This window comes from Tasmannia lanceolata, unplaced genomic scaffold, assembly GCF_043159265.1.
Source record: "Tasmannia lanceolata isolate RefF3 unplaced genomic scaffold, GAP_Taslan_0.1 ptg000007l, whole genome shotgun sequence".
NCBI classification, from domain to species: Eukaryota; Viridiplantae; Streptophyta; class Magnoliopsida; order Canellales; family Winteraceae; genus Tasmannia; species Tasmannia lanceolata.
Window position 1 is genome coordinate 27,614,933 of NW_027518684.1, and position 8,435 is coordinate 27,623,367.

The window sequence follows — 8,435 nt, forward strand, 5'->3', positions numbered from 1 at the left end:
TACCAGTCCAACTAGCTCATCAAGGGTTATATCAACAGACACCTGTGCTGCATTCAATTCACGAAGTATGACTTGAGGGTGTTTAGGAGATGACATCAACAGACCCCAGATAGAAACATTAGCTTGTGTCTTCCTAAGTTGCTTCAACATGATATCTTCATCTTCGTCAGGACTCAACCTCTGATTCTGGTTTTCAACAGCTCTGACAATCTCAGCAGGATTTTCTGCTCTCAGCTCGGGAGGCTTAAAGACACGTCCACCACGGGTAACATGGCGAACCTCATCACAGGGATCGTTCAATAGCAGCAAGTCCTCATCCTCAAGCTTAAGGACATATGGGACTTTGTTTTCCTCTTCTTCCTCCTCGTACCTGAGGACATAAGGACATTTAGAAGATTCCCCGGCTTCCTTGTTATAGGTCAAGACGTAAGGCTTCTCGCATTCAACTTTCTCATCATCGGATTCCCATCTCAAGATGTACGACTTTTCAGAAATGACTCACATATACGGGAATGATCCAGGACAACTTCGTCAGTAAAAATGGCATAAACATTTGGAGGAGGCACAGCATGCGTCAGCAATGGATTTCTGGTGACATTAGGAAGAGCTTCCACCGCGATTTCTTTTGCCTCAATCTTATTCTGGATCTTATGCTTTAGTGCCAAACATCTGTCAGTCAAATGCCCAACACTCTGGTGATATTCGCAGTATTGATCTTTTCTCCAATATTTTGGGAGAGGATTTGAAACTTCCCGGGGTTCTAGCAGAGTGATCTTCTTGTCCCTCAACAGCTTTCTGAGAGCTACAGATAGGGAGTAGGGTAAATGAGTGAATTGTCTGGGCTCGTTCCTCTTCGGACGACCTCCTTCGGAACCTTCTTTCTTAATTGGACAAGCAGTATTTACATTGTTAACTTCCTTCGGTGGTGCCATAGGCCTTTTTCCCTCTCTGACATCTGAGGAAGAGGTCCTAGTTCTCAGGCCGCCCTTAACCAGTATATCTTCGATTCTTGTCCCGGTCTTGATCAGGTGATCAAAATCATTGAAGTACTGGATTGGCATATGAGGAAAGTAAAAAGGGGAAAGATTCTTGATAGCAATTTTGATCAGATCTTCATCAGGCAACTTGTTGGTCATTTGCACCGCCTTTCTCCTCCATCGCCGAATGAAGGAAGTAAAGATCTCATTAGGTCCTTGCTTCAACAATTTTAAATCCCTTTTTGTCACGTCAATCCCTTCTTCCATGGAGAATTGTTGGACAAATTTGTTAGCTACGCCTTCAAGGGTCCTGATTTCTTCTGGCTTCAGATGCAGAAACCACTTCTTAGCTGTACCGGTTAAAGTTCTAGGAAACACCAAGGCAATCTGCTCTGCGGATAAACCGTGCTGCTGCAAAAGAGGAAGGATTGACTTAAGATGGCTACGAGGGCACCCATTCCGTCGTATTTGTCAAAGTCTGGCATTTTGAACTTGGGCGGAAGTATGACCCCTGGAGCTATCATGAATTCAGACATATCTAATTTTTTAGGACCTTGTCATTTCATGTTTTCCATATCTCGGGTCAGCTTCTCAATTTGGTTAGCTAATCCTTTTGCTTTATCAGGATTTCCCAGGTTAGGAAGACAGTTCTCTTCTGCATACTGGTCCTCATCAAAATCTTTGAATTCAGGCAATACAGCTGGCCTGGGAGAAACAAGAGGGATGGAAGGTATAACTGGAGGCTGCTGATGGGCAGGCGCTTCAGAGGCAGAATGCCAGTCATTTTTCAAGAGGGCTATATCATCCTTCATGGTATTCAGCTGAAGAAGAATAGCCTTCATCATCTCATTCATATCAGGACTATTGTTTCTGGTCTCTTCCATTGATTCAGGTGTAAGCTGAATTGGCGAAAGTATTTCCGGAAGACCAAGTAGAAGCGGTGCAGGAGAAGTAAAAGACTTCGGAGAAGAAGAATGTCTACTCAGCCTGAAATCTGAAGACTGACGGGATTAGGCCGGTTTTGAACTGACTTTCTTGGGAGCGATGGTGTTCAGTTAAGACTCCTGAATGGAAGTTAATACATTAGATTGAGTGACTGATAATTGAGATAGAATATTGCGAATAAATTCAAGACGAGAAAAATAGAAAAAAACACACTTTCATTGATCACAAATCAAACTGCAGTTACGATTGATAAAACATATCATTTTTAATTACAACTAAATGAAAGCAAGTGAGCATAATGAAAATTGAAGAAATTAAAATGACAATTGCATGAAAATGGTCTTCAATGCTCCATGATCTGAGCTCTCTTTCCCGCAGGCTCTTCTGGTAACTCCTTCCGTTGGACTTTAGATGATAGAGTAAATCTGTTATCTGTAACCTTGTTTCTCCAAGCAGCTACAATAGACTTGATGAGATTGGGAGTAAGCTTTTCGCAAGGAGGAGGTGTTACAATTCCCGGAGGACATGGATTTCCCGTGATCTGGTAAAGCAAATGTGTGGGTGCATAAAATATTGACTTTTCCAAACTCATAAGATACACAAATGGATGCGGGTAGGTGCTAGTGATAACTTGCAAGCATGGATGACTCACCTAGTGAAATTGATCATTCTTCACGTGCTACAACCAATTATGCTACGCATCAATGGATTGGGGTTGATTGGCCATTGGTTGCTATGAAAGGTGATCCTTGAGGGTGTACTGAAGAGAGCTCCGAGGCCGAAGGATGGTAAGTTTTTCACAAAGCCACAAATAAAGCAGTTTGACACACCCATGGAAATTATCCTTAACCTCTTGCCAAGCAATAAGATCCAGCCGCAGAGAAGGTTTCCGCTAGCATGATTGGGAGAAGATTCCTTCCTTCGCTAATTTGATCGACTACACTCAGTAAGGCCACAGGGGCAATACTAGAGTCTTCACGGATAACGTGACGTGCAAGGACACCAAAGATTAGGGCACTGCGCCGACAACTTTGAAAACGGGAATCGGTAGGGTCAACGTTTTTAGAAAAACGCTTAATGAGGTTATCGAATTGCACGCACGTGTCTTTGAAATAGGGCATAGCATCAACAGTTTTGTTCTCGAAAAGCTTACAGAAAAGGGAATGAGGAGACTCTACACTCGAAGGTTGGATCCAAAGTCCCTCAAGTGGGAGTTCTAATAGGGAGCACCAATCCTCGAATAATGGACAGATTTCAAAGGGACCAAATTGAAAAACATGGAGAATGGGATCCCAAAGTCTTGCAGCTGCTTGAAGAAATTATCAATTCACACCAGATGGGTTCAAGTGATTGAACGTGCTGATGAACCTGTCGACCATACTCCACTCTGCATGCTCACGCAGGAGAGCTCTAATTGACTCAATTATCCAATCCTTCATCACCTTGTTCGACATGATTAAACCTAATCACACAGATAAGATAAGATCATGAGAGAGTAAAGATAACCTTGAATGTCCAAATAATAGGGATAAACTTGACCAATCATATGGGAAGGATACAACTAGTGACATTGAATTTATTTCATCAATGATCAAGGATGATCGGTAGATCAGAAAGGTAGATCACGACCACAAAATGACAGAAGTAGGTCATAGACTGGATCTCAAATCTGACGATGAACATTGACAACTGTATGATCAAGATGATCGATAATGATAGATCATGGTCACAGAGACAGCGGACAAGCCATCAACCAGATCTAAGGCAGAGTAGGTAAATAGGCAAACTCTAGCCTAGCGAGCAATAGATATACACAGCATGAATCTATGACACATCAACAGAATGGGTACACAGTCGAAGGGTAATATACATATACGACATGGATCTATGTACACAACATGAATCTATGACACAACAGACGAATGAGCTCATGATCAAAGGGCAATGAATAGACCGTGGCCATGAGAGTGACGAGTATAGACCACTAATCAGGTGACTCTGAAAGAATGTACATATGATTGATTAAACCAGGAATCCCTCACCAAAAAAGAGGGTTCTAATCTAACCAACCGACAAAACTGAATATACAGAAGAGATTTGTACAATCTGGAGACAAAACGACAGATTATAGTCACAATAATGGTAAAAGAAATACTATCGATTGCATCGAAAGAACGTAAATAGGGAAGGTACATAGGATGACTTAGACCTGGAATACCTACTGCAAAGGGGTCATGATCTGAATGACCGACTTGGCAAATAGGGAAGGTACAAGAAGATGGCAAAACTGTACATCGACTTAGCAAGTAAGACATCTACAAAGGAACAACACAACTGTACACTCAAGAGACAGAAAATAGACCATGGTCAGTATAACGACCAAGGAAAAATACTAACCAATTTGAAGACTAGAGAATGAAACTATGTAACTGATAGTTAGACCAGAAAACTCGTCTAACAGGTTAGCACAGAGAGCGATTAGAATCACAGAATTTACACGATATGGACAATAAGGAATCAAGGACTGGACCATGCCCATGAAAGGTGGTGAACAAAAACCATTGGCCAAACCCACAACTGAAAGAGTGAACAAACTCTAATTGATGATAATAGATCAGGAAACCTCATGGATATAAACCCAAGACAGTGGAATAATCATATGATAAGAGATCACAGGGTAGACCATGATCAGGGTGACGACCAAATCGAGAGTAAGGGTCATTGATCAGGTCTGAAAGAATGGCACGACTGAAATAGATACAAAAACTTAATCTAGGAGACAGGTTCTAATCTAAGAATAGATATAATACATGGACGAACATATATACATACATACCCTAACCAGGGGCACCAGCCCTAACCTAATCTAGCGGAGCCAAGAAAATCTCGACTCAAAAGTGTCTGTGAGTGTACTAGATAACGCGGCGGGTAATCACGGTGTGACTTACCCTTCTACACTACATGGGTAGGCTGACTTCTATCCTAGGCTCACATATGCTGGTCGCACATGTTCGTCCTATATGAGTACATATATATAGTGTCCTAGCAAGGGTTCCCTAATTTTGGTTCTAAATGGGGTAACTAATATATATATATATATATATATATACATAATATAATGAAATGAAAGTAGGGCCCAGGGACATCTGCAGCGTACTATGCATAGGAAAGATAAATTTTCATAATTTTGGTAAATGCAAAAAATAACCTGAGCTAACATGCCCCATGAAGGAACAATCCCCAAATTACATGTACAATGTACATAATGGCAACGATTTTAGACTCAAAAGATGACACAGGAGTATGAAATCAAATAGAATTTAAACTCAACAAAACTTCTGTATCTCAATATGTCTAAAAAGAACAGGCTACTAATGAATCAAAATCATTTAGAAACCAGCTAGGATGTCCCCGTAACAATTTGTAACCTTGAAATCTCACAAAATTCGATGACTGCTCTGAAAATCACCGACCGAGTAAACCATCAGCATATAATAAAGCTCTGAGTCCACATGATTATGAAATTTCAAATACAAGATAAACATTCGGCATATCATCCCATCTCAAGAGTAATACCACTGCCATAGATGCAAACTAACCCTGAAGTTCAATTTTGAAATAGTAAAAATGGAAGAGAGATGCAATCATCCAACCAAGCTCTTGTAGGTTAATTACACTAACCCAGACCATTTTTTTTATAACAATAAGATTTGTTGACAATGGAAGAAACCACATGTGAGAACTGGAATAAATTTTTAGGAATTACAAGACATGAAAATTGGGTTCAGAACATGACAAATAGCATTACACTATACTGAAACAGACTTTAAAGATCGGTTACAGAGGGAAAAAATGAAGGTAATGCCATTCCTAGAACTGGGTAGTACATATATCACAATGAAAGGAAGGCTGCAAATTTGAGAAATCGAAATCCAAGGATTTAATCTGGATTCAAAGTACAATGCAAAAATGGGCTACAAATGCGATAAATTCAAATCAAAGGATTTGATCCAGATCTAAATCACAGTGAAAAAAATGGGCTACCAATGTTGAGAAAATCAACGAAAAGGTAAGTTAAACAGACCTTTGTTTATCACCACCTTCTTTGTGTGTTGCGATTGATTGATCGGATGATGATCGGATTCCGTTAAATCGATGATAAAGGAGATGAGAGACCTTCTATCTCTTTATTCCTTTCTCCCTGCAAACCATTCCTCTCATTCTTCTTCTTATCTTCAAGAACCTTCGCAGCCCCTTTAACAAACCCTAATGAAATTCCCTTTCACTACAGACCAAAAGGAGAGAGAATCGAATTGGAAAGAAGAAGAAGAAATGGAGATTGATGTTGGCTGATGGTGGTAGTGGTGGAATTGAGTGATTAAGATGGGTTTAGAACGAAACAGGGGAAAGATTCTAATGTTTGATAATGGAAGAGGGTTTGGTGGACTTGGTTTTTCGAAATGGGCTTGGGGTGGAGATGGTGGTAACGGAGGTGGAGAAATGGGGTTTTGAGAGTGGGTTTGAATGGAATAGAAGTAGTAGCAGACGAGGTTGAAGATGGTGATGATGGAAAATGAAATGGGTTTATGGTGGAGGTTGACCGGATTGGGATGAGCTTGCCGGATTCCGGTGAGGATGACCGGAGAAGATGTCTACTCAAAACCCATTTTTTCTCTTTTTTCTGCTGCTCTTTCTCTCTCACCCTCTATTGCTCTCTCCTCTGCTCTCTCGGTGCGTGTGTGGCTGAGATTTGGTGGTGGAGATGATAGCTTGGGGGGTAGATGAAGAGGATGGGTTTGATGACCGAGGAGGTGAAAATGGGGGTCTTGATGGAGGTTTTGATGGTAGTAATGGAGGGAGGTAGAGGGAATAAGGGAAGAAGATGGTGGAATGGGTGCCGGATTCCGACACCACTTGCCGGAGAAGAAGAGTTTCTTCTTCTCCCTCTACTTTCTTGATTTTTCTTGTGAAAATGAAGCCCTCCTTTTTTAGAAAACCCTAGCCGAACCTTTTATTAAAAGGTAAACGATATATTCCACCCCTTTTCTGCCTTGGAATAGCCCCATAGTGTGATTTATGAGTACTCTTTTTAATCCATAAAGGGGTGGTCCAAGTAGAAAATAGGGCGAAAATTCTCTTCTCTTCAAATGATCCTAACCCTCTAATTCGATCCAATGGCCATTAAGGGTTACTTGCAAGGAAAGCAATACCCAAAATTCCAACATTACCCTTGTAACAAATGGCAAACCCCCTTTTGCCGACAAAAAAAAACCTTATCTTGTATTTTGATACTCGCACTATCTCTGCTTGTCTTATTTTACATTTTTTGTCTGATTGCCGTAAAATTTTGCAGGGGTATCCCTGAGAACACTAACAATCTCCTGGGAAATTTGTACCCACGAATGCGCTCAATAAGATGCTCAAAAACTCAAGCCTTCTTCTCATTTTGGGTCCATTCTTCAGGAATTTCTTTAACTTTGAGACCTTGACTCTATTTTAGGAACTTTAGGGCCTGGTCAAAATGGGGTGTCTACAGGGTGAAGCAGATGTGATCTTGGGTACAAGAATCATAAGGCTAGTTTGATTCTGACCCAGTCACATTATATTGAAAAAGTTCTTAACAAGTTTAATCATTTTGATTGCTCACCTATTTCAACTTCTTTTGATCCTAGTGGGAGGCTATATCTTAACTCTGGAAGGACTATTTCTCAAATTGGGTATGCTAGTGTGATTGGTAGCCTTATGTATGCTATGACTTGTACTAGGCTAGACATAGTGTTTGCTATAGGTAAACTTAGTAGGTTTACCAGTAATCAAAATTTCTCTCATTGGAATGCAATCTATAGAGTATTAAAATACTTAAAGAAAATTATAGACTATGGTTTATGTTATACTGGGTATCCAATTGTAAAAGAAGGGTATACTGACTCTAGTTGGATAACTGAGCATATAGACCGTACATCAACCAGTGGGTGGATTTTCACCCTTGGTTGGGGAGCAGTCTCCTGGGCCTCTAAGAAGCAAACATGCATAACAACTTCTACTATGGAAGCAGAGTTCATTACCTTGGCTGCTTGTTGTAAAGAGGCTGATGGCTCCAGAATTTATTATTAGAAATTTTGTTATGGCCTAAACTTATGCCATCAATATATGTCCACTATGATAGTCAGGCCACACTATCAAGGGCATATAATCATGTTTATAATGGTAAGTCCAGACATATAGGACTTAGGCACAGTACTGTGAGAGAGTTACTTACTAATGGAGTAGTAACGATTGATTATGTGAGATCAAGCCAAAATTTGGCTGATCCATTCACTAAAGCTCTTGCAAAAGATCTGGCGTATAAAACATCAATAGGGATGGGGTTAAAGCCATTACCAAATAGTCACCAATGATAGAACGTCGAGTCAACACTTGAATAAATATCAAGTCTTGAGTTCAATGAGTCAAAGTACATCATATGGAGTGATTGCAAGCACTATAATATATTATATTTGCCATCCTAAGGTA